Here is a 27,205-nt window from a genome sequence, read left to right as displayed (position 1 = left end):
GTTGGGTAGGATTGATTGGGGAATGTCACTCAAAGGGTTGATGATGGATAGGCAATGGCAAACATTCAAAGATCACATGGATGAACTACAGAATTTGTTTATCACAGTTTGGCATAAAAATAAATCAAAAATGGTGACTCAACCGTGGCTAACAAGGGAAATTAGGGATAACATAAGATCCAAAGAGAGGACAGAAAAATTGGCCAAAAAAAGCAGCAAACCTGAGGATTGGGAGCAGTTTAGGATTCAGCAAAGGAGGACAAAGGGATTAATTAAGAGGGGGAAAATAGATTATGAAAGTAAGCTTGCAGGGAACATAAAAACTGACTGTAAAAACTTTTATAGATATGTGAAGAGAAAAAGATTGGAGAAGTCAAGCGTAGGTCCCTTGCAGTCAGAATCAGGGGAATTTATAATGGGGAACAAAGAAATGGCAGACCAATTAAATACATATTTTGGTTCTGTCTTCACAAAGGAGGACACAACCTCCCAGAAATGTCGGGGAACATAGGGTCTGATGAAAGGGAGGAACTGAAAGAAATCAGTATTTGTAGGGAAATGGTGTGGGAGAGGGGAGGGGAGTGGGGGTGAGGGTGGGGGTGAGGGAGGGGGGTGGGGGTGAGGGAGGGGGGTGGGGGTGAGGGAGGGGAGTGGGAGTGGGGGTGGGGGTGAGGGTGGGGGGTGAGGGGTGGGGGTGAGGGTGAGGGAGGGGGGTGAGGGAGAGGAGTGGGGGTGAGGGAGGGGAGTGGGGGTGGGGGTGAGGGAGGGGAGTGGGGGTGGGGGAGGGGGAGAGGAGGGGGGTGAGGGAGGGGAGTGGGGGTGAGCGAGGGGGGAGTGGGGGTGAGGGAGGGGAGTGGGGGTGGGGGTGAGGGAGAGGAGGGGGGTGGGGGTGAGGGAGTGGGGGTGGGGGGGAGGGGAGTGGGGGTGGGGGGGAGGGGAGAGGAGGGGGGTGGGGGTGAGGGAGAGGAGGGGGGTGGGGGTGAGGGAGAGGAGGGGGGTGGGGGTGAGGGAGTGGGGGTGGGGGGGAGGGGAGTGGGGGTGGGGGGGAGGGGAGAGGAGGGGGGTGGGGGTGAGGGAGAGGAGGGGGGTGGGGGTGAGGGAGAGGAGGGGGGTGGGGGTGAGGGAGAGGAGGGGGGTGGGGGTGGGGGGTGGGGGTGAGGGAGAGGAGGGGGGTGGGGGTGAGGGAGGGGAGTGGGGGTGGGGGTGAGGGAGGGGAGTGGGGGTGAGGGAGAGGAGGGGAGTGGGGGTGCGGGAGAGGAGGGGAGTGGGGGGTGGGGGAGGGGAGTGGGGGTGAGGGAGGGGAGTGGGGGTGAGGGAGAGGAGTGGGGGTGAGGGAGGGGAGTGGGGGTGAGGGAGAGGAGTGGGGGTGAGGGAGGGGTGGGGGTGAGGGAGGGGAGTGGGGGTGATGGAGGGGTGGGGGTGAGGGAGGGGAGGGGAGTGGGGGTGAGGGAGGGGAGTGGGGGTGAGGGGAGGGGAGTGGGGGTGAGGGAGGGGAGTGGGGGTGAGGGAGGGGAGTGGGGGTGAGGGAGGGGAGTGGGGTTGCGGGATAGGAGTGGAGTGGGGGTGAGGGAGAGGAGGGGAGTGGGGGTGAGGGAGAGGAGGGGAGTGGGGGAGAGGGGGAGGTAGAGGAGAGGGTAGGGGGACTGAGCGGGTAGGGGGACTGAGAGGGGAGGGAGAGGAGAGGGGGAGGCAGGGGAGAGGAGAGTGACCAGCCCACCAATCACAGAGCAGGGCAGCGGCCTGCCATAAACCGTGTGGCCCAAAAAAGCCCTGGCAACACCGGGCCCCCCCAGCTAGTAAAAGATGTAATAGCAGAGCACTTAGAAAGCAGTGACAGGATCGGACAAAGTCAACATGGATTTACAAAAGGTAAATCGTGCTTGACTAATCTACTGGAATTTTTTGAGGATGTACCTGGTAAAATAGATAAGGGAGAACCAGTGGATGTGGTGTATTTGGACTTTCAGAAGGCTTTCGATAAGGTCCCGCATAAGTGTGGTAAACCACTGTTCTACCTGTCTGTGTCTGTATGTGTATTCCAATAGGTACAGGCCTGGACATGCCTCGGCTGACTCCTCCCACTATTCCAGGTATATAAGTGACTACCTCCCAGTCCCTTAGTATTCTGGACGGGTCGACCACTCGAGACTAGACCTTCATTCTTTAGTTAATAAAAGCCTGGTTGTTACTCGCTCAACCTCAGTCTTTTGAGTAATTGATGGTGCATCAATTTTATTAACTAAATTTTTTATAATGGAGAAGATCCTCACACCAGCATGCCTGGACCTGGACAGTCGGGAAGCGGACGCTTCCACCAAGTTTGCTCACTGGCTCACGTGCTTCGAGACATTCCTGACTGCCTCCACTGCGGTCGAAACGGATGCGGACAAACTGTCTGTCCTGATCTCCAAGGTGAACCACCGAGTGTACTCAGTCATCCGGGACGCGACCTCGTACACAGCCGCCCTCCAGCTCCTCAAGACCCAGTACACGCGCCCTGTGAACGAAGTATACGCTAGGCACCTTCTGGGGAGTCGCAAGCAACAACCTGGGGAATCGACTGAGGAATACCTCCAAGCACTGTCCGTGCTTGGCCGGGCCTGTGGGTGTAAGGCGGTAACGCCCACTAAGTACACGGAGGAACTGATCCGGGATGCCTTCGTAGCGGGCCACAGGTCCAACTACACCCGACAGCGACTGCTGGAGCAGAGTGACCTCACCCTCGACAAAGCCTCCGAAATCGCAATAACGCTGGACGCAGCCTTCCGGGGCATGGATGCCTACTCCTCTGCACTGTGGACACCGCGGGGAACGACAACCTGGGACACGGTAGGATAGCACCGTGCCACCCCAGCCACAGCCCAACAACGGCCCAACTACCGCAGCAGTGTCCCAAAGCCAGACAGCAGTATCCCAAGGCCAGAAATGCTACTTCTGTGGCCAGGCCAAACACCCCAGAGCGCGCTGCCCGGCGAAGAATGCGACCTGCTCGGGCTGCGGAAAAAAAGGGACACTACGCCAGCATCTGCAAGGCCAAAGCCACCCCGAATGCCAGCAGCGTCGTGTGTGGGCCGTGCGAGCCGCCATCTTGGGCCCCCAACAGCGCCGCGTGGGGGCCGTGCGGGCCGCCATCTTGGGCCTCCCCAGCCATGTGTGGACCACCGCAGCAGCAGCCATCTTGGACGACTCCAGCCACATGGGAATCATGGACGCCGCCATCTTGGACACCAGCCGGGACGCAGCAGACCGCCAACCCCCCCCCCCATCTGATACCCGCAGCGACACACCGACCCCTACGCTGGCCTCTGACGCTGGACCAAACGAGACCGCACCAGCTAGCTCGGTCCAAAATGGACGTTAAGGTAAACGGCCATGCAATAAACTGCCTTTTTGACTCCGGGAGCACAGAGAGCTTCATCCACCCCGACACGGTGCAGCGTTGCTCTCTCCCAGTCCTACCTGCACACCAGCGGATTTCTATGGCCTCCGAGTCCCAGTCAGCGGACATTGGCGGCTACTGCGTGGTGACACTAGTAGTAGACGGGACTGTGTTCAATAATTTTAAACTCCTGGTCCTGCCGGACCTCTGCGCTGCTGTTCTACTGGGGTTGGATTTCCAGTGCCACCTCAAAAGCGTTACGATGGCGTACGGTGGCCCCCTCCCCCCACTCACAGTCCGCAGCCAGCAGCCTCCAAATTGCCCGCCGCGCACCAGATGCAACCTCTCCACACTCAGAGTCCCACCCCCCCCATTGTTTGCTAACCTCACCCCCGACTGTAAGCCCATCGCCACAAAGAGCAGGCGATACAGTGCCGGGGACAGGGTTTTCATCAAAACCGAAGTGGAGCGGCTCCTGAAGGAGGAGATTATTGAGGGCAGCTCCAGCCCCTGGCGAGCCCAGGTTGTGGTCGTTAAGACCGGCGAGAAACAACGCCTGGTCATTGACTACAGCCAAACAATAAACCGCTACACCCTGCTGGACGCCTACCCACTCCCCCGCATAGCTGACATGGTCAACCAGATCGCGCAGTACCGCATCTTTTCGACCATTGACCTGAAATCAGCATACCACCGGCTCCCCATCCGCCCTGAAGACCGCCAGTATACTGCTTTCGAGGCAAACGGCCGCCTCTATCACTTCCTTAGGGTTCCCTTCGGCGTTACCAACGGGGTCTCCGTCTTCCAAAGGGAGATGGACCGGATGGTCAATCAAAACGTGTGTAAAGTTAAGGCACATGGGATTGGGGGCAAGGTATTGGCTTGGATAGAGAACTGGTTGGCAGATAGAAAGCAAAGAGTTGGAATAAATGGGTCGTTTTCCGAGTGGCAGGCAGTGACTAGTGGGGTACCGCAAGGATCGGTCCTAGGACCCCAGCTGTTCACAATATATATTAATGATTTGGACGAGGTGATTGGATGCAGTATCTCCAAATCTGCAGATGACACAAAGCTGGGTGGGCATGTGTGCTGTGAGGAGGATGTCGTGAAACTCCAGTACGATTTGGACAGGTTGGGTGATTGGGCAGAAACATGGCAAATGCACTATAATGTGGGTAAATGTGAGGTTATCCACTTTGGTGGCAAAAACAAGAAGGCAGATTATTATTTGAATGGCAATAGGTTGGGAGAAGGGGAAGTGCAAAGAGACCTGGGTGTTCTTGTGCACCAGTCACTGAAGGTAAGCATGCAGGTGCAGCAGGCTTTTAAGAAGGCAAATGGTATGTTGGCCTTCGTAGCAAGAGAGTTTGAGTACAGGAACAAGGATGTCTTGCTGCAGTTGTACAGGGCCGTGGTGAGACCACACCTTCAGTATTGTGTGCAGTTTTGGTCGCCTTATCTGAGGAAGGATGTTCTTGCCATGGAAGGACTGCAGCGAAGATTCACCAGGCTGATACCTGGGATAGCAGGAATGACGTATGAGGAGAGATTGGGTCGATTGGGCTTATACTCACTGGAGTTTAGAAAAATGAGAGGGGATCTCATCGAAACCTATAAAATTCTGTCAGGTCTGGACAGACTAGATGCAGGAAGGATGTTCCCGATGGCCGGGGAGTCCAGAACCAGGGGTCACAGTCTAAGGATAAGGTGTAAGCCATTTAGGACAGAAATGAGGAGGAATTTCTTCACCCAGAGAGTGGTGAACCTGTGGAATTCTCTACCACAGAAGGCAGTGGAGGCCAATTCATTAAATATATTCAAGAAGGAGTTGGATATATTACTTAAGGCTAAAGGGATCAAGGGCTATGGGGAGAAGGCAGGGACAGAGTACTGAATTTGGATGATCAGCCATGATCTCATTGAATGGCGGAGCAGGCTCGAAGGGCCGAATGGCCTACTCCTGCTCCTATCTTCTATGAAACAGGAGCAGGAACCCTGGCTGATTTCCCATCTCTCTAACGCCGGGGTCACTGGGCAGTGATCAGGAGCAGGAACCTTAGCTGATTTCCCATCTCTCTAACGCCAGGGTCACTGGGCAGTGATCAGGAGCAGGAACCCTGGCTGATTTCCCCTCTCTCTAACGCCGGGGTCACTGGGCAGTGATCAGGAGCAGGAACCTTAGCTGATTTCCCATCTCTCTAACGCCGGGGTCACTGGGCAGTGATCAGGAGCAGGAACCTTAGCTGATTTCCTCTCTCCCTAATGCAGGGGTCACTGCACAGTGATCAGGAGCAGGAACCCTGGCTGGTTTCCTCTCTCTCTAACCCAGGGGCCACTGAGCAGTGATCAGGAACAGGTACCCTGGCTGATTTCCCATCTCTCTAATGCCGGGGTCACTGGACAGTGATCAGGAGCAGGAACCTTAGCTGATTTCCCATCTCTCTAATGCAGGGCTCAATGGATAGTGATCAGCAGCAGGAACCCTGGCTGATTTCCCATCTCTCTCTGCCCAGTGACCCCTCGGTTAGAGATCAGGAACGGGAACCCTGGCTGATTTCCTCTCTCTTTAACCCAGGGCTCACTGGGCAGTGATCAGGGCAGGAACCCTGGCTGATTGCCCCTCTCTCTCTAACCCAGCGCTCACTTGGCAGTGATCAGCAGCAGGAACCCTGGCTGATTTCCCATCTCTGTCTAAACCAGGGGTCACTGGGCAGTGATCAGGAGCAGGACCCCGAGCTGATTTCTCCCCTCCCTAACCCAGGGCTCACTGGACAGTGATCAGGAGCAGTAACCCTGGTTGATTTCCCCCCTATCTCTAACCCAGGGGCCACTGGGCAGTGATCAGGAGCAGGAACCCTGGCTGATTTCCCCTCTCTCTCTAACCCAGGGGTCACTGCACAGTGATCAGGAGCAGGAACCTTGGCTGATTTCCTCTCTCTCTAATGCAGGGGTCACTGCACAGTGATCAGGAACAGGTACCCTGGCTGATTTCCCTTCTCTCTAACCCAGGGGTCACTGAGCAGTGATCAGGAGCAGGAACCCTGGCTGATTTCCCCTCTCTCTCTAACCCAGGGGTCACTGGATAGTGATCAGGAGCAGGATCCTTGGCTGATTTCCCATCTCTCTAACGCCGGGGTCACTTGGCAGTGATCAGGAGCAGGAACCTTAGCTGATTTCCCATCTCTCTAACGCCGGGGTCACTGGGCAGTGATCAGGAGCAGGAACCTTGGCTGATTTCCCATCTCTCTAACGCCGGGGTCACTGGGCAGTGATCAGGAGCAGGAACCTTAGCTGATTTCCCATCTCTCTAACGCCGGGGTCACTGGGCAGTGATCAGGAGCAGGAACCTTGGCTGATTTTCCATCTCTCTAATGCAGGGCTCAATGGATAGTGATCAGCAGCAGGAACCCTGGCTGATTTCCCATCTCTCTCTGCCCAGTGACCCCTCGGTTAGAGATCAGGGCAGGAACCCTGGCTGATTGCCCCTCTCTCTCTAACCCAGCGCTCACTTGGCAGTGATCAGCAGCAGGAACCCTGGCTGATTTCCCCTCTCTCTCTAACCCAGGGGTCACTGCACAGTGATCAGGAGCAGGAACCCTGGCTGATTTCCTCTCTCTCTAATGCAGGGGTCACTGCACAGTGATCAGGAACAGGTACCCTGGCTGATTTCCCTTCTCTCTAACCCAGGGGCCACTGAGCAGTGATCAGGAACAGGTACCCTGGCTGATTTCCCTTCTCTCTAACTCAGGGGTCACTGGACAGTGATCAGGAGCGGGAACACTGGCTGGTTTCCTCTCTCTCTAACCCACGGGTCACTGGGCAGAGATCAGGAGCGGGAACCCTGGCTGATCTCACCTCTCTCGCATCCAGGGCTCACTGGACAGTGATCAGTAATAGGAACCCTGGCTGATTTCCTCTCTCTCTAACCCATGGCTCACTTGGCATTTATCAGGAGCAGGAACCCTGGCTGACTTGCCCTCTCTGTCTAATCTGGGTTCAAAATAAAGTGATCAGGAGCAGGAACCCTGGCTGATTTCCTCTATTTCTAACCCAGGGCTCATTAGGAAGTGATCAGTGTTGTGTCTGTACCTGTGCCGTTATACCTAAACACAATTATGCTCAGAACCCCGAGATTGCAAACATGCTGCTGCTTTATTGAAAAGGAAGGTTCTGGAGAAAAGTACAGAACAAAAGAGAACAAACCCAACCATTCATCTGCTGTGACAGCGCCACCGCAGGTGGGAGGAGAACACATAATATATAACATATTCCTCCCCTCTTAAATGAAATGTCCACATTTTTCCTCAACAGGTAAGTTACTTTCAATGCACTCATCTAACCAAGGGTAGAGGTAGACTGCCTCAAACACTGACTTTACCCTGGGGTTTATTCTGCCCCAGTCTTGTGGGTAAGTCACTAAGCCTACAGATCCAAGCGTCTTGGAGGCCGCCGCTCTCTGACAGGATACCGGCGGTCATCGCTGGCTTCCACAGCAGTAGGCATTGACACAGGCCTGGATGGAGAAGGTGCCTGTGTCAGTCGAAAGTCAGGAGTTTGCACAGGTGGAACAGTCTCTTTGACTTTGTGTGTTGGAGAAGAGCACTGTGTCGAAGGATGCTGGTTTGCAGTATCATCCGGAAACAGTTCAGGCCAACCATCTGTTGGCGCCTCTGTGGCTGTCTCTGCTCCAAGCAACAGTTGATCTGTGTCTTCTCCAGATGATGTCCTCAGCAGTCTCAACTGTGTAAGACACAGGGCCTGTCCGCGCGATCACCGTAGCAGGTACCCATTTTGGTCCAGTGTTTTAGTTTCGAGCTAGGACGTGCTCTCCAGGATGAAACCGTCTCTCCTTGGCTCTTTTCTCCTTTTAATTTGAGCTTGTTGTTGACATTGGACAACCTGCTCTGCCCTTGGAGGTTTGAGTAAGTCAAAACTTGTCCGCAACTGCCTCTTCATCATGAGCGAAGTGGGGGAAGTTTTGGTTGTGGCATGTGGCTCGTTCCTGTAGGACAACAGGAAGCTGTTCAGACATTGGTGGATTGAGCCCTGACCTTGCGATGCCTTCAAGGTGTACTTCAAAGTTTGCATGAACCTTTCTGCCTGGCTGTTAGTAGAGGGATGATAGGGCGCAGACCTGATGTGTTGGACACCATTCACATGCAGGAAGGTTGCAAACTCTTGTGACACAAATTGTGGACCGTTGTCACTTACGAGTTGTTCCAGTGAGCCATAACGGCTGAACATCTCACCAAGTTTCTCAATTGTTTTCTCTGCCGTGGTAGACCTCATCACAGCGACCTCCGGCCACTTGCTACGAGCGTCCACAACCACCATAAACATCTTCTCTTCGAAAGGACCGGCGAAGTCCACGTGTACGTGCTGCCACACTTCTTCAGGCCAATCCCAGGGGTTTAGGGTTGCCAGCTGTGGAACATTTCGGACCCTTTGACATGGGGAACATGTTTTGGCTTTCTCCTCAATATTTCCATCGAGACCTGACCACCAGAAGTAGCTTTTTGCCATTTCCTTCATCCGAACCATCCCACTGTGGCCTGTATGAAATTGTTGCAGTATAGGTTCCCTCAGAGGTGGCGGAATGATGACATGGCGTCCCCAGAGAAGACAACCTGCCTGGACAGAGAGCTCATTTCTTTTTGAAACGTAAGGTTTCAAACTAGGAGAATCTCCTGTAGCTCTCCCTCAAATGACATCATCCATTACCTCAGACAGGACTGGATCATTGCGGGTGTGCCTTCACACCTGAGCTGCAGTGACAGGTGCTCCCTCCACTTGTCTGAAGTAGAAGATGTCTATCTGATGAGGCTCTGGGGGAGTAACAGGCAAGGGCAGCCTCGAGAGACCATCTGCGTTGCCGTGCAAGTCTGATTTGCGATATTTGATGTCGTATGTGTGTCCCTTTGCAGACCACACACAAGTCTGCCTCTAATGCTGTCATTCAGCACCTCCTTGAACTCGCAGTGTTCTGACAACCTTTTCAAAGCAGCAGTAAACATAGTGACTGTTCCCCCCCTCCTCTTGATTCCGTTTGTGAAATCTAAATCTCTCAGCAAAATTTGCTCCAAGAATTTCCACTAGTTGTTTATATGTTTTAGTTCCTGGCTTAACTGGCTGTACAAGGCTGCGCAGTAAATAGAATGCCTTTGCTCCCATTATACTCAAAAAGGTAGGCACGACCTTATTGTTTGCCACCACATTTGCCAAAAGAAAATAATCAATACATTCCATATAAGCACTCCATTGCTCAACATTTTCATCAAAATCACCGATGTTTCCGAATATAGCAGCCATCTCACGTTTCAAATTTTAATATCTGTTTACTCACTGCACCCGTAACATTAATGTAATGCTTCAATCTCTGTTCCGAGTGCTTTGTAGTTGAAAACAAGAAAGTTCCCACAACGCAGATTCATCCCATCCTCATCGCCACTTTGTTGTGTCTGTACCTGTGCCGTTATACCCAAACACAATTAGTGCTCAGTACCCCGAGATTGCAAACATGCTGCTGCTTTATTCAAAAGGAAGGTTCTGGAGAAAAGTACAGAACAAAAGAGAACAAACCCAACCATTCATCTGCTGTGACAGTGCCACTGCAGGTGGGAGGAGAACACATAATACATAACATATTCCTCCCCTCTTAAATGAAATGTCCACATTCTTCCTCAACAGGTAAGTTACTTTCAATGCACTCATCTAACCAAGGGTAGAGGTAGACTGCCTCAAACCCTGACTTTAGCCTGGGGTTTATTCTGCCCCAGTCCTGTGGGTAAGTCGCTAAGCCTACAGATCCAAGCGTCTTGGAGGCCGCCGCTCTCTGACAGGATACCGGTGGTCATCGCTGGCTTCCACAGCAATAGGCATTGACACACGCCTGTATGGAGAAGGTCCCTGTGTCAGTCGAAAGTCAGGAGTTTGCACAGGTGGAACAGTCTCTTTGACTTCCTCGGTTGGGGAAGAGTGCCACCGCAGGTGGGAGGACAACACATAATACATAACAATCAGGAGCAGGAACCCTGGCTGATTTCCCATCTCTCTCTAACTCAGGGATCACTAGGCAGAGATAAGCAGCAGGAACCCTGGCTGATTTCCCCCCTCTCTCTAACTGAGGGCTCACTGGGCAGTGATCAGGACCAGGAACCCTGGCTGATTTCCCATCTCTCTCTAACCCACGGCTCACTGGTCAGTGATCAGGACCAGGAACCCTGGCTGATTTCCCATCTCTCTCTAACCCACGGCTCACTGGGCAGTGATCAGGACCAGGAACCCTGGCTGATTTCCCATCTCTCTCTAACCCACGGCTCACTGGTCAGTGATCAGGAGCTTGGAAACCTGGCTGATTTCCCATCTCTCTCTAACTCAGGGATCACTGGGCAGAGATCAGGAGCAGCAACCCTGGCTGATTTCCCCTCTCTCTAACACAGGCGTTACTGGGCAGAGATCAGGAGCAGGAACCCTGGCTGATTTCCTCTCTCTCTATCCCAGGGGTCACTGGGCAGAGATCCCAAGTAGGAACCCTGGCTGATTTCCACTCTCTCTAACCCAGGGCTCATTAGGAAGTGATCAGGAGCAGGAACCCTGACTGATTTCCTCGCTCTAAACCCATGGCTCAGTGAGCAGTGATCAGGAGCAGGAACCCTGGCTGATTTCCCCTCTCTCTAATCCAGGGCTCACTGGACAGTGATCAGGAGCAGGAACCCTGGCTGATTTCCCATCTCTCTAACCCAGGGGTCACTGGGCAGAGATCAGCAGCAGGAACCCTGGCTGGTTTCCACTCTGTCCAGTGACCCCTGGGTTAGAGAGAGTGGAAACCAGCCAGGGTTCCTGCTGCTGATCACTGTCCAGTGACCCCTGGGTTAGAGAGTGATCAGGAGCAGGAACCCTGGCTGATTTCCTCTCTCTCTAACCCAGGGCTTACTGGGCAGTGATCAGGAGCAAGAACCCTGGCTGAGTTCCCTCTCTCTCTAAACCAGGGGTCACTGGGTAGTGATCAGGAGCAGGATCCCTGGCTGATTTCCCATCTCTCTCTAACCCAGCGCTCACTGGGCAGTGATCAGGAGCAGGAACCCTGACTGATTTGCTCCTCTCTATAACCAGGGCACACGGTCAGTGATCAGGAGCAGGAACCCTGGTTGATTTCCCATCTCTGCCTAACCCAGGGGTCACTGGGCAATGATCAGGAGCGGGAACCCTGGCTAATTTCACCCCTCTCTAACACAGGGCTCACTGGACAGTAATCAGGAGCAGGAACCCTGGCTGATTTCCCATCTCTCTAATGCAGTGGTCACTGGGCAGAGATCAGTAGCGGGAACCCTGGCTGATTTCACCTCTCTCTAATCCAGGGCTCACTGGACAGTGATCAGCAGCAGGAACCATAGAACCATAGAACCAGGAGTAGGCCATTCGGCCCTTCGAGCCTGCTCCGCCATTCAATGTGATCATGGCTGATCATCCAAATTCAGTACCCTGTCCCTGCCTTTTCCCCATATCCCTTGATCCCTTTAGCCTCAAGAAATATATCCAACTCTTGAATATATTTAATGAACTGGCCTCCACTGCCCTCTGTGGCAGAGAATTCCACAGGTTCACCACTCTCTGGGTGAAGAAATTCCTCCTCATTTCAGTCCTAAATGGCTTACCCCTTATCCTTAGACTATAACCCCTGGTTCTGGACTCCCTGGCCATCTGGAACATCCTTCCTGTATCTAGTCTGTCCAGACCTGACAGAATTTTATAGGTTTTGATGAGATCCCCTCTCAATCTTCAAAACTCCAGTCAGTATAAGCCCAATCGACACAATCTTTCCTCATACGTCATTCCTGCCATCCCAGGTATCAGCCTGGTGAATCTTCACTGCACTCCCTCCATGGCAAGAACGTCCTTCCTCAGGTAAGTTGAACAAAACTGCACACAATACTCAAGGTGTGGTCTCACCAAGGCCCTGTACAACTGTAGCAAGACATCCTTGTTCCTGTACTCTAACCCTCTTGCTATGAAGGCCAACATACCATTTGCCTTCTGAACCGCCTGCTGCACCTGCATGCTTACCTTCAGCGACTGGTGCACAAGGACACCCAGGTCTCTTTGCACTTCCCCTTCTCCCAATCTATTGCCATTCAAATAATAATCTGCCTTCCTGTGTTTGCCACCAAAGTGGATAACCTCACATTTATCCACATTATAGTGCATTTGCCATGTTTCTGCCCAATCACCCAACCTGTCCAAATCGTACTGGAGTTTCCCGACATCCTCCTCGCAGCTTACCCTCCCACCCAGCTTTGTGTCATCTGCAAATTTGGAGATATTACATCCAATTCCCTCGTCCAGATCATTAATATATATTGTGAACAGCTGGGGTCCTAGGACCGATCCTTGCGGTACCCCACTAGTCACTGCCTGCCACTCGGAAAACGACCCGTTTATTCCAACTCTTTGCTTTCTATCTGCCAACCAGTTCTCTATCCAAGTCAATACCTTGCCCCCAATCCCATGTGCCTTAATTTTGCACGCTAATCTCTTATGTGGGACCTTATCGAAAGCCTTCTGAAAGTCCAAATACACCACATCCACTGGTTCTCCCTTATCTATTTTACCAGTTACATCCTCTCAAAATTCCAGTAGATTAGTCAAGCATGATTTACCTTTTGTAAATCCATGTTGACTTTGTCCGATCCTGTCACTGCTTTCCAAGTGCTCTGCTATTACATCTTTTATAATAGATTCTAGCATTTTCTCCACTACCGATGTCAGGCTTACTGGTCTATAATTCCCTGCTTTTTCTCTACCACCTTTTTTGAATAGTGGTGTAGCATTAGCTACCCTCCAATCCATGGGTACTGTTCCAGAGTCTATCGAGTTCTGGAAGATGATCAGTAATGCATCTATTATCTCTAGGGCCACTTCCTTAAGTACCCTGGGATGTAGACCATCAGGCCCTGGGGATTTATCGGCCTTCAGTCCCATCAATTTTACTAACACCATTTCCCTACAAATACTGATTTCTTTCAGTTCCACCCTTTCATCAGACCCTATGTTCCCCGGCATCTCTGGGAGGTTATTTGTGTCCTCCATTGTGAAGACAGAACCAAAGTATGTATTTAGTTGGCCTCCATTTCCTTGTTTCCCATTATAAATTCCCCTGATTCTGACTGTAAGGGACCTATGCTTGACTTCACCAATCTTTTTCTCTTCACATATCTATAAAAGCTTTTACAGTCAGTTTTTATGTTCCCTACTAGCTTACTCTCATATTCTATTTCCCCTTTCTTAATTAATCCCTTTGTCCTCCTTTGTTGAATCCTAAACTGCTCCCAATCCTCAGGATTATTGCTTTTTCTAGCCAATTTATATGTCCTCTCCTTGGATCTTATGCTATCCCTTATTTCCCTTGTTAGCCACGGTTGAGTCATGGGAAATCAGCCAGGGTTCCTGCTGATTCCCCATCTCTCTCTAACCCAGGGGTCACTGGACAGTGATCAGGAGCAGGAACCCCGGCTGATTTCCCCCTCTCTCTAACCCAGTGATCACTGCAAAGTGATCAGGAGCAGGAACCCTGGCTGAATTCCCCTCTCTCTAACCCAGCGGTCACTGGACAGTGATCAGGAGCAGGAACCATTTCAGATTTCCCATCTCTCTAACCCAGGGCTCACTGGGCAAAGATCAGGAGCAGGAACCTTGGATTATTTTACCTCTCTCTAATCCAGGGCTCACTGGACAGTGATCAGGAGCAGGAACCCTGGCTGATTTCCCATCTCTCTAACCCAGTGGTCACTGCACAGTGATCAGGAGCAGGAACCCTGGCTGATTTCCCCTCTCTCTAACCCCGGGGTCACTGGGCAGTGATCAGGAGCAGGAACCCTGGCTGATTCCCCATCTCTGTCTAACCCAGGGGTCACACGGCTATGATCTGAGCAGGAACCCTGGCTGATTTCCCCCCTAACTCTCTAACCCAGGATCACTGGACAGTGATCAGGAGCAGGAACCCTGGTTGATTGCCCCACTCTCTAACCCAGTGGTCACTGGACAGTGATCAGGAGCAGGAACCCTGGCTGATTTCCCCTCTCTCTAACCCAGGTGTCACTGGGCAGTGATCAGGAGCAGGAACCCTGGCTGATTCCCCATCTCTCTCTAACCCAGGGGTCACTGCGCAGTGCTCAGGAGCAGGAACCCTGGCTGATATTACCTCTCTCTAACACAGGGTCACTGGCCATGATCAGCAGCAGGAACCCTGGCTGATTGCCCCACTCTCTAACCCAGGGGTCACTGGGCAGTGATCAGGAGCAGGAACCATTTTTGATTTCACATCCCTCTAACCCAGGGCTCACTGGGCAGTGATCAGGAGCAGGGACCCTGGCCGATTTCCTCCTCTCTCTAACCCAGGGGTCACTGGGCAGTGATCAGGAGCAGGAACCCTGGCTGATTTCCCCTCTCTCTAACACAGGGTCACTGGCCATGATCAGCAGCAGGAACCCTGACTGATTTCCTTCTCTTTCTAACCCAGGGGTAATGGGCAGTAATGCGGAGCAGGAACCCTGGCTGAATTCCTCCTCTCTAACCCAGGGGTCACTGGACAGTGATTAGGAGCAGGAACACTGGCTGCTTGCCCCTCTCTCTCTAACACCGTGGTCACTGGGCAGAGCTCAGGAGCGGGAACCCTGGCTGATTTCACCTCTCTCTAATCCAGGGCTCACTGGACAGTGATCAGGAGCAGGAACCCTGGCTGATTTCCCCTCTCTCTAACCCAGGGGTCACTGGACAGTGATCAGGAGCAGGAACCCTGGCTGATTTCCTCCTCTCTCTAACCCAGGTGTCACTGGGCATTGATCAGGAGCAGGAACTCTGGCTGATTGCCCCTCTCTCTAACCCAGGGGTCACTGGGCAGTGATCTCGAGCAGTAACCCTGGCTGATATCCCCTCCCTCTAACCCAGGGCTCACTGGGCAATGAACAGGAGCAGGAACCCTGGCTGATTTCCCATCTCTCTAACGCAGGGCTCAAAGTACAGTGTTCAGGAGCAGGAACCCTGGCTGATTTCCTCTCTTTCTAATCCACGGGTCACTTGGCAGTGATCAGGAGCAGGAACCCTGGCTGATTTCCTCTTTCTAATCCAGGGGTCACTGGGCAGTGATCAGGAGCAGGGACCCTGGGTGATTTGCTCTCTCTCTAACCCAGGGGTCACTGGACAGTGATTAGGAGCAGGAACACTGGCTGCTTGCCCCTCTCTCTCTAACACCGTGGTCACTGGGCAGAGCTCAGGAGCGGGAACCCTGGCTGATTTCACCTCTCTCTAATCCAGGGCTCACTGGACAGTGATCAGGAGCAGGAACCCTGGCTGATTTCCCCTCTCTCTAACCCAGGGGTCACTGGACAGTGATCAGGAGCAGGAACCCTGGCTGATTTCCCCTCTCTCTAACCCAGGGGTCACTGGACAGTGATCAGGAGCAGGAACCCTGGCTGATTTCCTCCTCTCTCTAACCCAGGTGTCACTGGGCATTGATCAGGAGCAGGAACTCTGGCTGATCGCCCCTCTCTCTAACCCAGGGGTCACTGGGCAGTGATCTAGAGCAGTAACCCTGGCTGATTTCCCCTCCCTCTAACCCAGGGCTCACTGGGCAATGAACAGGAGCAGGAACCCTGGCTGATTTCCCATCTCTCTAACGCAGGGCTCAAAGTATAGTGTTCAGGAGCAGGAACCCTGGCTGATTTCCTCTCTTTCTAATCCACGGGTCACTTGGCAGTGATCAGGAGCAGGAACCCTGGCTGATTTCCTCTTTCTAATCCAGGGGTCACTGGGCAGTGATCAGGAGCAGGGACCCTGGGTGATTTGCTCTCTCTCTAACCCAGGGGTCACGGGACAGTGATCAGGAGCAGGAACCCTGGCTGCTTGCCTCTCTCTCTAACTCAGGGGTCACTGGGCCGTGTTCAGAAGCAGGAACCCAGGCTGATTTCCTGTCTCGTTAACCCAGGGCTCACTGGGCAGAGATCAGGAGCAGCAACCCAGGCTGATTTCCTCCTCTCTAACCCAGGGCTCACTGGGCAGAGATCAGGAGCGGGAACCCTGGCTGATTTCACCTCTCTCTAACCCAGGGGTCACTGGACAGTGATCAGGAGCAGGAACCCTGGCTGATTTGCCCACTCTCTAATCCAGGCCTCACAGGACAGTGATCAGGAGCAGGAACCCTGGCTGATTTCCCCCCTCTCTCTCTAACCCAGGAGTCACTGGACAGTGATCAGGAGCAGGAACCCTTTCTGATTTTGTTACGTCCGTGTATAATCAGACAGAGACTGCGGAGAACGGTACAAACAGTGTTTGCTCAACGTGGCTCAGACTGCAACTGATCTGTACAGATTACTACTCAACATTATATACAGGTGTGGTCACTGCCGGTACTACAGTATACATGAGCTGTAAAAAGTAGTTCCCCCCCCCCTTAAAGGTATATACATTACAATTCCTCCCCTTTTAGATTAACAGTACCATAACACTCATTTAACAATTAAATATCAAACTAATTACAATTAACACTTTTAACATGCAACATTCGCTGAAAATAGTCTATTTATAAATTCAGTCTTTGGGGAGGCTTCCTGATCCTTTCTGGATAGCGCCTTTCCCGAGTGTCTTGCTCTTGGTGCGGAGGCGATTCTGGCCCCCTGTCGTCGGTTGGTTCATCAGCTTCCGATGCTACTGTTTCTGGGGTAGATGCTACCTGTACGTCGGGTTCATCACCAGGTACGTATGGGCGAGGCATGGGGTTGACTTGTTCCTGTGACTCTACGATCTGGTCAGCATAGCGTCTCACGATGCTCTCCCCAACGTCCACTGTGTACATTAGTGGGCCCTGCCGTCTGCATATCATTCCTGGCTGCCATTTTTCTGTTCGGTAGTCGCGGGCCAAGACTGGTTGCCCTACATTGAAGCTCCTTGTTGGCTTCTCATGGATGTGCTGGAATTGCTTACTCTCAACATCTCTTTGTACGTTTGGTCTGAGCAAATCCAGGCGAGATCTTAACCTTCGGTTAAAGAACATCATGGCTGGGGCCTGGTTGGTGACTGCATGTGTCGCATTCCGGTAGGCGAACAGGAAATTGTCCACCTTGTGTTGCAGCGGAATGTTGTCATTGTACATAGCCTTTATTGCCTTCTTAAAGGTTTGTACGAACCTCTCAGCCAATCCATTTGTGGCTGGATGATATGGGGCGGATGTGTAATGCCTTACCCCATTCTTTTTCCAGAACCTCCGGAACTCTTCGGACACAAACTGTGGACAACGGTCAGAGCAAATCTGTTCTGGCAAGCCATTCCTGGCAAAAATGGTCCGTAGGACTACAATAGTTTTCTCCGTGGTGGTGGAGGACATTTTGATGACCTCAGGCCATTTTGAGTGCGCATCCACGGCTATTATAAACATTGAGTCCATGAATGGACCAGCAAAATCAATATGCACCCGTTGCCATGGAGATGAGGGCCACTCCCATGGGTGTAGAGGGGCCTGTGTTGGTGCATTTTGGACTTTCTGGCATCCTGAGCAGCTCTTGGTCAGGTCCTCGATTTGTTTATCGATTCCCGGCCACCACACATAAGCCCTGGCTAGGCTTTTCATTTTTACCCCTCCCAGATGACCCTCATGAAGCTCATTGAGCACTCTATCCCTTAACTTGGGTGGAATTAACACTCGGGATCCACACATCAAGGTCCCCCGGCACACTGGCAGCTGTTCTCTCCTTGTCGAGAATGCTGGCAACAGTGAGTCGCCATGTGCTGGCCATCCCTTCACCGTCAAATCATATACCCGAGGCAATGTCGGGTCATTTCGGGTTTCCTTTTCGATACAAGCGTTAGTTACCGGTAGGTATTCAACTATAGTCGAATGGAATATTTCGACAGGATCCACTGCTGGTGCTTCCTCCGCAGTAGGCAGTGGCAGGCGTGATAGCCCATCAGCATTTCCATGCTGTTTCGTGCCCTTATATTCAATCTCATAGTGGTGCGCCCCTAGAAAACGTGACCATCTTTGTAGTCGTTGCGCAGTCATCACCGGAACGCCCTTCTTTGGATTAAAAATGGAGACAAGAGGCTGGTGATCAGTCAGCAAGGTGAATTTCTGCCCGTGCAGATAGTGATTGAACTTTTTCACTCCCCACACTAGGCTGAGGGCCTCCCTGTCAATCTGGGTGTAGTTACAATCAGCTGAGGTTAGTGATCGTGACGCAAAGGCTATTGGCCTCTCTGAGCCATCCGAGAATTTGTGCGACAGCACCGCTCCAATGCCGTAGGGTGATGCATCACATGCCAACCGAATTGGTAATGCTGGGTTGTAATGGGCTAATACCTCTTTTGATGTGATTAGTGTTTTGCTCTTCTGGAAAGCTCGTCTACATTCGTCACTCCACTTCCATGGCACCCCAGTTTTCAGTAGGGTGTTCAGTGGGTGTAGTATTGTAGACAATTTTGGCAAGAACTTATGGTAGTAGTTTACCAGCCCGAGGAATGACCTCAGTTGTGACACATTTTCCGGTGCTGGAGCCTTGACTACTGCCTCAATCTTCTCTGGGGACTTATGTAACCCCTCTTTATCGATAATGTGGCCACAATACGAGATCTGTTTTCTAAAAAACTCGCATTTGGGGCGGTTAGCTCGGAGCCCATATTCCTGCAATCTAGTGAGCACCTGCTCCAGGTTGGCAAGGTGATCACTGTCATTTTCGCCCATGACCAGGATGTCGTCCAAATAAGACTGGGTCCCTGGAATCCCTTGCAGGACTTGTTCCATTGCCTCTGCCAAATAGCCGGAGCTGATGCTACCCTGAATACCAGCCAGTTGTATTGGTAGAGACCTTTATGGGTGTTGATTGTGAGGTATTTTTTTGATGCTTCTTCTACCTCCATTTGCAGATATGCCTGGGCCAGATCAATCTTAGTGAAACGTTTCCCTCCAGATAGCGAGACGAAAATATCTTCAATCCGCGGAAGTGGATATTGTACGGTGTGAAGGACCGGGTTCACTGTTACCTTAAAGTCCCCACAGATGCAAACCTTCCTTGGTTCCCCAGGCGTGCTGCTCAATGACTTTTTCATCACAGGGACGATGGGTGTAGCCCACTCGCTCCAGTCTACCTTGGACAGTATACCTGAACGTTCCAGACTCTCCAGCTCCGCTTCGACGGCTGGGCGGATCGCATAAGGTATCGGTCTGGCCTTAAAAATTTTGGACTTGCGTTTCCTTCAATTTTAATCGTTGCCGTCATGCCTTTTAGTGTTCCGAGTCCTTGCTGGAACACTTCTTTCGCGGCAGTTAGGATCTTTGACAGTCGCCCAGGTGTGACGTTGTCATCCTTTTTGTCAGCCACATTCAGTGCCTGTATGGAATGCCAATCCAGTTGTATTTTCTGGATCCATTCACGTCCCAGTAATGGTGGTCCTCCATCTTGCAATACATACAGGTCTAGTTTTGGTGTTTCCTTACCGTTATATATAACGGTCACCCTTATTTTTTCTTTGGGGTAGATTTTTTGCCCGTGTACGTCTTCAAAATAATTTTTGTGTCTCAAGAGTATGTGTGAGAATAGCCGCTTGTAGTCCCATCGGTTTATGACTGTTAGGGCTGATCCTGTGTCCAATTCCATCTTTAACTGGACTCCTGCTATCTTGAGAGTGACCCAAATGGTTCGGTGATCCTCTGTTGTGATCACATTATGTAGTTTCAGACAACTCAGTTCCCTGCTTTCGGAGTCGTTATCACTCTTTTGTTCGTCTGAACTATTCTCCGTTATCTTATGTACCTTCTTGTACTTTCCTTTGGTCGGTTTCTTATTGCTGGTTTTCTTTCCCGACCTGCAGACTCGTGCTATGTGTCCTACTTTTCCACACTGTCTGCACACTTTGTCTTTGAACCAGCAATCATTGTGGTCGTGTGTTGTTCTGCCGCAGCGATAGCACTTCTCTGTTCCATATGACATTTTGTTTGTGCCATATTCTTGCGGTCTCTGTTGTATCTCTGCAGCGCCCCGTGCTGCTGCTTCATATGATACACTAGAAAAGGCTTTCAGCATTGCGGTAAGGTCCTTTTCAGATAAAAGCCGTTTCTGGGTTCCTTCACTTTGAAGCCCACACACAAACTTGTCCTTTAAGGTATCTGCTAGTCCCGTTCCAAACTGACAGTGTTTCGATAGCTTGCGCAGTTCCGTTAAATACTCAGCATTACATTCACCTTTATGCTGGTTCCTTTTGTGAAACTTAAATCTTTCTGCTATCAGCAGCGCTGTGGGGTTTAAGTGGTCCTGTAGGATTGAGACTATGTTTTCAAAATCCTTTTCTACTGGCTTCTCTGGGGTTACTAGGTTTCATAGTAAGCCATACGTTTTTGCACCCACTGAATTCAAGAATACCAGTGCTTTCTTGTCATCTGGCACTTCATTTGCCTTGCAGTATATTTCTATGCGTTCGAGATATGTCGTCCAATCTTCAACTTCATTGTCGAATGCTGTGATACTGCCACTCTTCGGCATTTTTGGGTGTGGTTAGACTGGCTTAAAATGGCATCTCCGGCGTTTTCCTTTCTTCCCCGTTGCGGCTTAAAATGGCGTCTCCCGCACTGCTGCCAACGCTGCTCTCGGCGGTCCTCGTGGCAAATGGCGATGCCCTGTGGGTTTCATGCGCTGCTCCTGCGCTGCTGCCAACGCCACTCTCTGCGATCCTTGTGGCAATGGCAGCGCCTCGCGTTTTCCTGCGCGCCTCTCTTCCCCCGTTGATGCTGCTCGGCCCTTGAACACCGGCTGCGCTCTGCTCTCTCTCGTCTCTCTCCCCTGTTGACGCCGCTCGGTCCTGAACACCGGCTGCGCCCTGTGCGCTCTGCCCTCTCTCTCTCCCCCGTCAATGCTGCTTGGCCTTTTTCTGTGCCGCTCGGTTGGGCTCTAGCCCGCCACTGTCCGGGAAGTGTCTGCGCAGTACCTGTTGCCAGCCCGTTTCGCTGGACCACCGTGACTGGAAAGCCAAGCCTGGCTCTCGACAGCCTCCCCTGCGATGCTCAAATCTCCGCTGGATGACTGGGCGGTTGCCCGTGGTCAACGCCCGTGCTTCTGGACTCGACCTTCTTCCACTGTTCTCCAGGAGCGAATCCCTGGGAGGTGATGCAGAGTTGCAGGTAGGTTCGAATCTGCCTCGTCGCCAATGTTACGTCCGTGTATAATCAGACACAGACTGCGGAGAACGGTACAAACGGTGTTTACTCAATGTGGCTCAGACTGCAACTGATCTGCACAGATTACTACTCAACGTTATATACAGGTGTGGTCACTGCCGGTACTACAGTATACATGAGCTGTAAAAAGTAGTTCCGCCCCCTTAAAGGTACATACATTACAGATTTCCCTTCTCTCTAACCCAGGGCTCACTGGCCATGATCAGCAGCAGGAACCCTGACTGATTTGCTCCTCTCTCTAAACCAGGGGTAATGGGCAGTGATCAGGAGCATGAACCCTGGCTGATTGCCCCTCTCTCTAACCCAGGGGTCACTGGGCATTGATCAGGAGCAGGAACCCTGGCTGATTTCCTCTCTTTCGAACCCAGGGCTCACTGGGCAGTGATCAGGAACAGGAACCCTGGCTGATTTCCTCTCTCTCTCTAACCCAGGGGTCACTGGGCTATGATCTGAGCTGGAACACTGGCTGATTTCCCCCCTCCCTAACCCAGGGCTTACTGGACAGTGATCAGGAGCAGGATTCCTGGCTGATTTCCTCTCTAACCCAGGGGTCACTGCGCAGTGCTCAGGAGCAGGAACCCTGGCTGATATTACCTCTCTCTAACACAGGGTCACTGGCCATGATCAGCAGCAGGAACCCTGACTGATTTCCTCCTCTTTCTAACCCAGGGGTAATGGGCAGTGATGAGGAGCAGGAACCCTGGCTGATTTCCTGTCTCGCTAACCCAGGGCTCACTGGACAGTTATCAGGAGCAGGAACTTTGGCTGAATTCCTCCTCTCTAACCCAGGGATCACTGGGCAGTGAAAAGGAGCAGGAACTCTGGGTGATTTGCTCTCTCTCTAACCCAAGCATCACTGGGCAGTGATCAGGAGCAGGAACCAGGGCTGATTTCCCCTCTCTCTCTCTCTCTAACCCAGGGGTAACTGGACAGTGATCAGGAGCGGGAACCCTGGCTGAATTCCTCCTCTCTAATCCAGGGGTCACTGGGCAGTGATCAGGAGCAGGAACCCTGGCTGATTTCCCCTCTCTCTAACCCAGGGGTCACTGGGCAGTGATCAGAGCAGGAACACTGGCTAATTTCCCCTCTCTCTCTCTCTCTCTCGCCCGCTCACTGTCTCGCCCGCTCACTGTCTCGCCCGCTCACTGTCTCTCCCTCTGCCTCTCCCTTGCCCTCTCTGTCTCGCCCTCGCTGTCTCACCCTCTCTGTCTCGCCCTCTCTGTCTCTCTCCCTCTCTGTCTCTCTCCCTCTCTCTGTCTGTCCCTCTCTGCCTCTCTCTCTGTCTCGCCCTCTGTCTCTCTGTCTGTCTGTCTCTCTCTACCTGTCACTCGCGCTCTCTCTATCGCTCTCTCTGTCTCGCCCTCTCCCTCGCTCTGTCTCTGTCTGTCCCTCTGTCTCTGAATGTCTGTCTCTCTCCCTCTCTGTCTCTCCCCCTCTCTGCCTTTCCCTCTCTCTCACGCCTCGCTCTCTCTGTATCTCTCCCTCTGTCGCTGTCTCTCTCTCTGTCGCTCTACTCTGTATTGAACGCATGCTGTACCTCCCTTGGCAGTGTTTAATGGGACAGTGTAGAGGGAGCTTTACTCTGTATCTATCCCGTGCTGTACCTGCCCTGGGAGTGTTTAATGGGACAGTGTAGAGGGAGCTTTACGCTATATCTAACCCGTGCTGTACCTGCCCTGGGAGTGTTTGATGGGACAGTGTAGAGGGAGCTTTACTCTGTATCTAACCCGTGCTGTACCTGGCCTAACAGAGGCAGGGAGACAGAGAGAGAGACTGATGGACAGAGTGAGGGTGGCAGAGAGCTAGAGGGACAGAGAGGGGCAGACAAAGAGGGAGGGAAGCAGAGAGAGAGTTGGACAGAGAAGAGGATCTGAGAGAGGAAGAGGGAAAGAGAGAGACAGCGGGAGATTGAGCGACAGAGTGAGAGAGCGACAGTGATGGGACAGAGTTGAGGGTGCTTTACTCTGTACCTAACTCATGCTGTATACCCTGTCAATCCTACTCCGAATCTTATATGTTTCAATGAGATCACCTCTCATTCTGCTAAACTCCAGAGAGTATTGGCCCAGTCTACTCAATCTCTCCTCATAGGACAACCCTTTCATCCCAGGGATCAATCTAGTGAATATTCGTTGCACAGCCTTTAAGGCAAGTCTGACCTTCCTCAGATTCGGAGACCAAAATGGTGCATAATAGGTGTGGGTGGGCTCACCAAATCCCTGTACAATTGTAGCAAGACTTCCTCACTCTTATACTCCAACCCACTTGCAATAAAGGCCAACATGCCATTTGCCTCTCTAATTGCTCGCTGTACCTGCATGCTAACTCTCTGTGTTTCCTGTACGAGGACACCTAAATCTCTCTGAACACCAACATTTAATAGTTGCTCACCATTTAAAAATATTCTTTTTTTAAATTTTACTACCAAAGTGAATAACTTCACATTTCTCCATGTTATACTCCATCTGCCACCTTACTGCCCACTCACTCAGTCTATCTATATCCCTTTGCAGCCTCTCTGTGTTCTCCTCACAGCTTACTGTCCCACCTAGCTTTGTATCGTCAGCAAACTTGGTTACATTGCACTCGGTCCCTCCATCGAAGTCATTAATATAGATGATAAATAGGGCCAAGCACGGATTCCTGCGGTACCCCACTAGTTATAGCCTGTCGACTGGAAAATGACCCGTTCATCCCGACTCTGTCTCCCTGCCTGTTAGGGCAGGTACACCACTCCATTCCCACTCGGACCTCACTGTCCTCGGCCTCTTGCATTGTTCCACGGGAGCTCAATGTAAACTTGAGGAACAGCACCTCATCTTCCGACTGGGCACTTTGCAGCCTTCCGGACTTAATATCGAGTTCAACAATTTCAGATCATAACCTCGGCCCCTATTACATTTTTACTTATATTTTTTTCCCACCCCTTTGTTTTGGGTTCCCCCCCCTTTTTTTTCCATGGCAGCTGTCTCCCATTCTGCCAGGACACTTCACACCTAACCTGAGCCGTCTTTTGTCTCCACTGTCCTATCACCATCTCGTCTGGTTTTGAATACCTCTTAATGTCTCTTCACTTCTCTTGTTCTCTCCCAGCCCTGCCTTTCAATCTATTTCATTTCCTTTCCAGTTTTGAAAAAGGGTTTCGACCCGAAACGTCGACTCTAATTTCTCTCCACGGATGTTGCCTGGCCTGCTGAGTTTTTCCAGCATTTTCTGTTGTTATTTTGGATTTCCAGCATCTGCAGTATTTTGCTATCATACAGCACAGGTTAGATACAGTGTAAATCTCTCCATACTGTTCCATCAAACACTCCCTGGGCTGGTACAGCAAATGTTAGATACAGAGAAAGCTCCCTTTAAATTACTCCATCAAACACTCCCAGGGCATGTACAGCAAGGGTTAGATACAGATTAATTCCCATACACTGCCCCATCAAACATTTCCAAAGCAGGTGCAGCCCATGTTTGATATAGATTAAAGCTCTCTCTACACTGTCCCATCAAACACTTCCAAGGCAGCACAGCACTGGTTAGATAGAGAGTAAAGCTCAGGCTATGGGTCACTGTAGCAGGAGTTTTACTGTGTATCTAACCAGTGCTGTACCTGCTCTGAGAATTTTTGCTGGACAGTGTAGAGAGAGCTTTACTCTATATTTAGGTTTGAGAGTGGCATTGAGCCAGGGTTCCTGCTCCTGATCACTGTCCAGTGACCCCTGGGTTTGGGATTTAGCTCGGGTTCCTGCAGGAGTCGGCCATTCATCCCCTCCAGCCTACTCTGCCATTCAATAAGATCATGGCTGATCTTCTACCGCATCTCCACATTCCTGCACTATCCCCATATCCCTTGATTCCCTTAACATCCAAAGCTCTATCGACCTCCGCCTTGAATATACTCAACGACTGAGCCTCCACAGCCCTCTGGGGTAGAGAATTCCAAAGATTCACCACCCTCTGAGTGAAGACATTTCTCCTCATCTCAGTCCTAAATGGCCGACCCCTTATTTTGAGACTGTGACGCCTGGTTCTAGACTCGCCAGTCAAGGGAAACATCCTCTCAGCATCTACCCTGTCAAGCCCTGTAAGAATTTTGTATGTTTCAATGAGATCACCTCTCATTCTTCTAAACTCTAGAGAATATAGGCCTAGTCTACTCAATCTCTCCTCATAGGACAACCCCCCCCATCCCAGGAACCAGTCTGGTGAACCTTCGTTGCACTCCCTCTATGGCAAGTATATCCTTCCTTGGGTAAGGAGACCAAAACTGTCCACAATATGCGGCAAACATTTTTTAGCTCCTCGGTGAAACAAAAATATGAGAATTTGGTTTTATTTAAATTCAGAAAATTCCAGCTGGGGCCTAACCAGTGTTTTATAAAGGTCCTATTTGTCACCGAATGCCACACCGCCACAAAACAAGCTGGTGATCTGTATTGTAGTTTGTCTGCGTTTTGTGTGTTACGAGGAGTGACTACTTAATCCTTTGTCAAACTGTTTTTCTCCCATTCAGAACTGCATGGAGGCAGAGGCTGAGTCCATACGAGTGTGTGTACTGTCCGCCCTTGCTTCGAGCACAGCCCCGGTCAGACCCCTGTCTGAAGCACTGCGTTCAGTTCTGGGCAATGCACCTCAGGCAGGATATATCGGCCTTGATGGGGGCGCTGCACATGATTCTGGGGCTTAAAGGGTTACATTATTGAGGACAGGTTGTATAGACTAGGCTTGTATTCCCTTGAGTATAGAGGGATCTGGGGAAAGTTTGTTACATCTGTAACATTTTCCAGTTCTGATGAAAGGTCATGGACCTGAAACATTCACTCTGTTTCTCTCCACAGATGCTGCCTGACCTGCTGAGCAATGTTCCCTGGAAGGTGTGTGGCGATCTGTCAGGTTCCAGGCACTGAAATTCACAGGCAGCGCAGTGAGCTGGAGTGGCCCGATACCCAATGACCCGCCCATCCTCACACAGCCCATCCCAATTGGAACAACATTTGCTGAGATTCGGAGCCCTGGAATCCGGCGAGCGTTGTGTCGGGAAATTCTTTCAGTACTTTTTCCGCGGCGAGGCAGGTCGTCCATTCTCGGGGATTGAGCGGCGGCCACACTTTGGAACAACACAGGTGGAGGCGCTGGTACGATGGCCGCTGGAAGGAGGCAAAAGCAAACATTTTTTAGCCCCGGAAAAGCCGGAAAAAGATACAGGAAAGTGATGTTGAACGTTTCGTGCTAAGTTCCAGTTCAATTTTGAAGAAACCACTCTTTTTGTTTATTGAGAAAGACACAGAAAACACTCTGATTGAACTGATATTGTACAATTCGATTTGGTTTGAATGTTTGAAATAGGAGATTAAAAATTGTGAGTAGAATGAAGTTTGTTTCCCACTTTTAATTGCAAAGTACCTAAAATAATTCAACACTCCTCGTGATAAGAGCAGGGATTAATAATGATGCAGATACAGGTACAGCCTAAAGCTACACTGCCCCATCAAACACTCGACGGCACGGGTTAGATAAACATTCAAGTTCCCTTTGCACTGTTCCATCAAACCCTGCCAGGACAGGTACAGCACAGTTTAGATAAAGATTAGAGCTTTATCCACACTGTCCTATCAAAC

At 51.4% G+C, this 27,205-nt stretch overlaps 1 long non-coding RNA gene across 1 annotated transcript in view; it reads left to right on the top strand.

Annotated features, from left to right (window-relative positions):
* Positions 1 to 26,960, top strand: part of LOC147103021 (uncharacterized) — a 46,216-nt gene extending 19,256 nt beyond the window's left edge. The window contains exon 2 of the long non-coding RNA XR_015072884.1: positions 26,426 to 26,960. This is a non-coding gene — a long non-coding RNA (uncharacterized LOC147103021). The remainder of the gene's footprint in view (positions 1 to 26,425) is intronic.
* The last annotated feature ends 245 nt before the right edge of the window (positions 26,961 to 27,205 follow it).

This window comes from Somniosus microcephalus, chromosome 20 (assembly GCF_052327205.1).
Source record: "Somniosus microcephalus isolate GS21.2 chromosome 20, FLI_Smic_1.0, whole genome shotgun sequence".
Classification (NCBI taxonomy): domain Eukaryota; kingdom Metazoa; phylum Chordata; class Chondrichthyes; order Squaliformes; family Somniosidae; genus Somniosus; species Somniosus microcephalus.
This window is presented reverse-complemented; position numbering and strand designations above follow the sequence as displayed.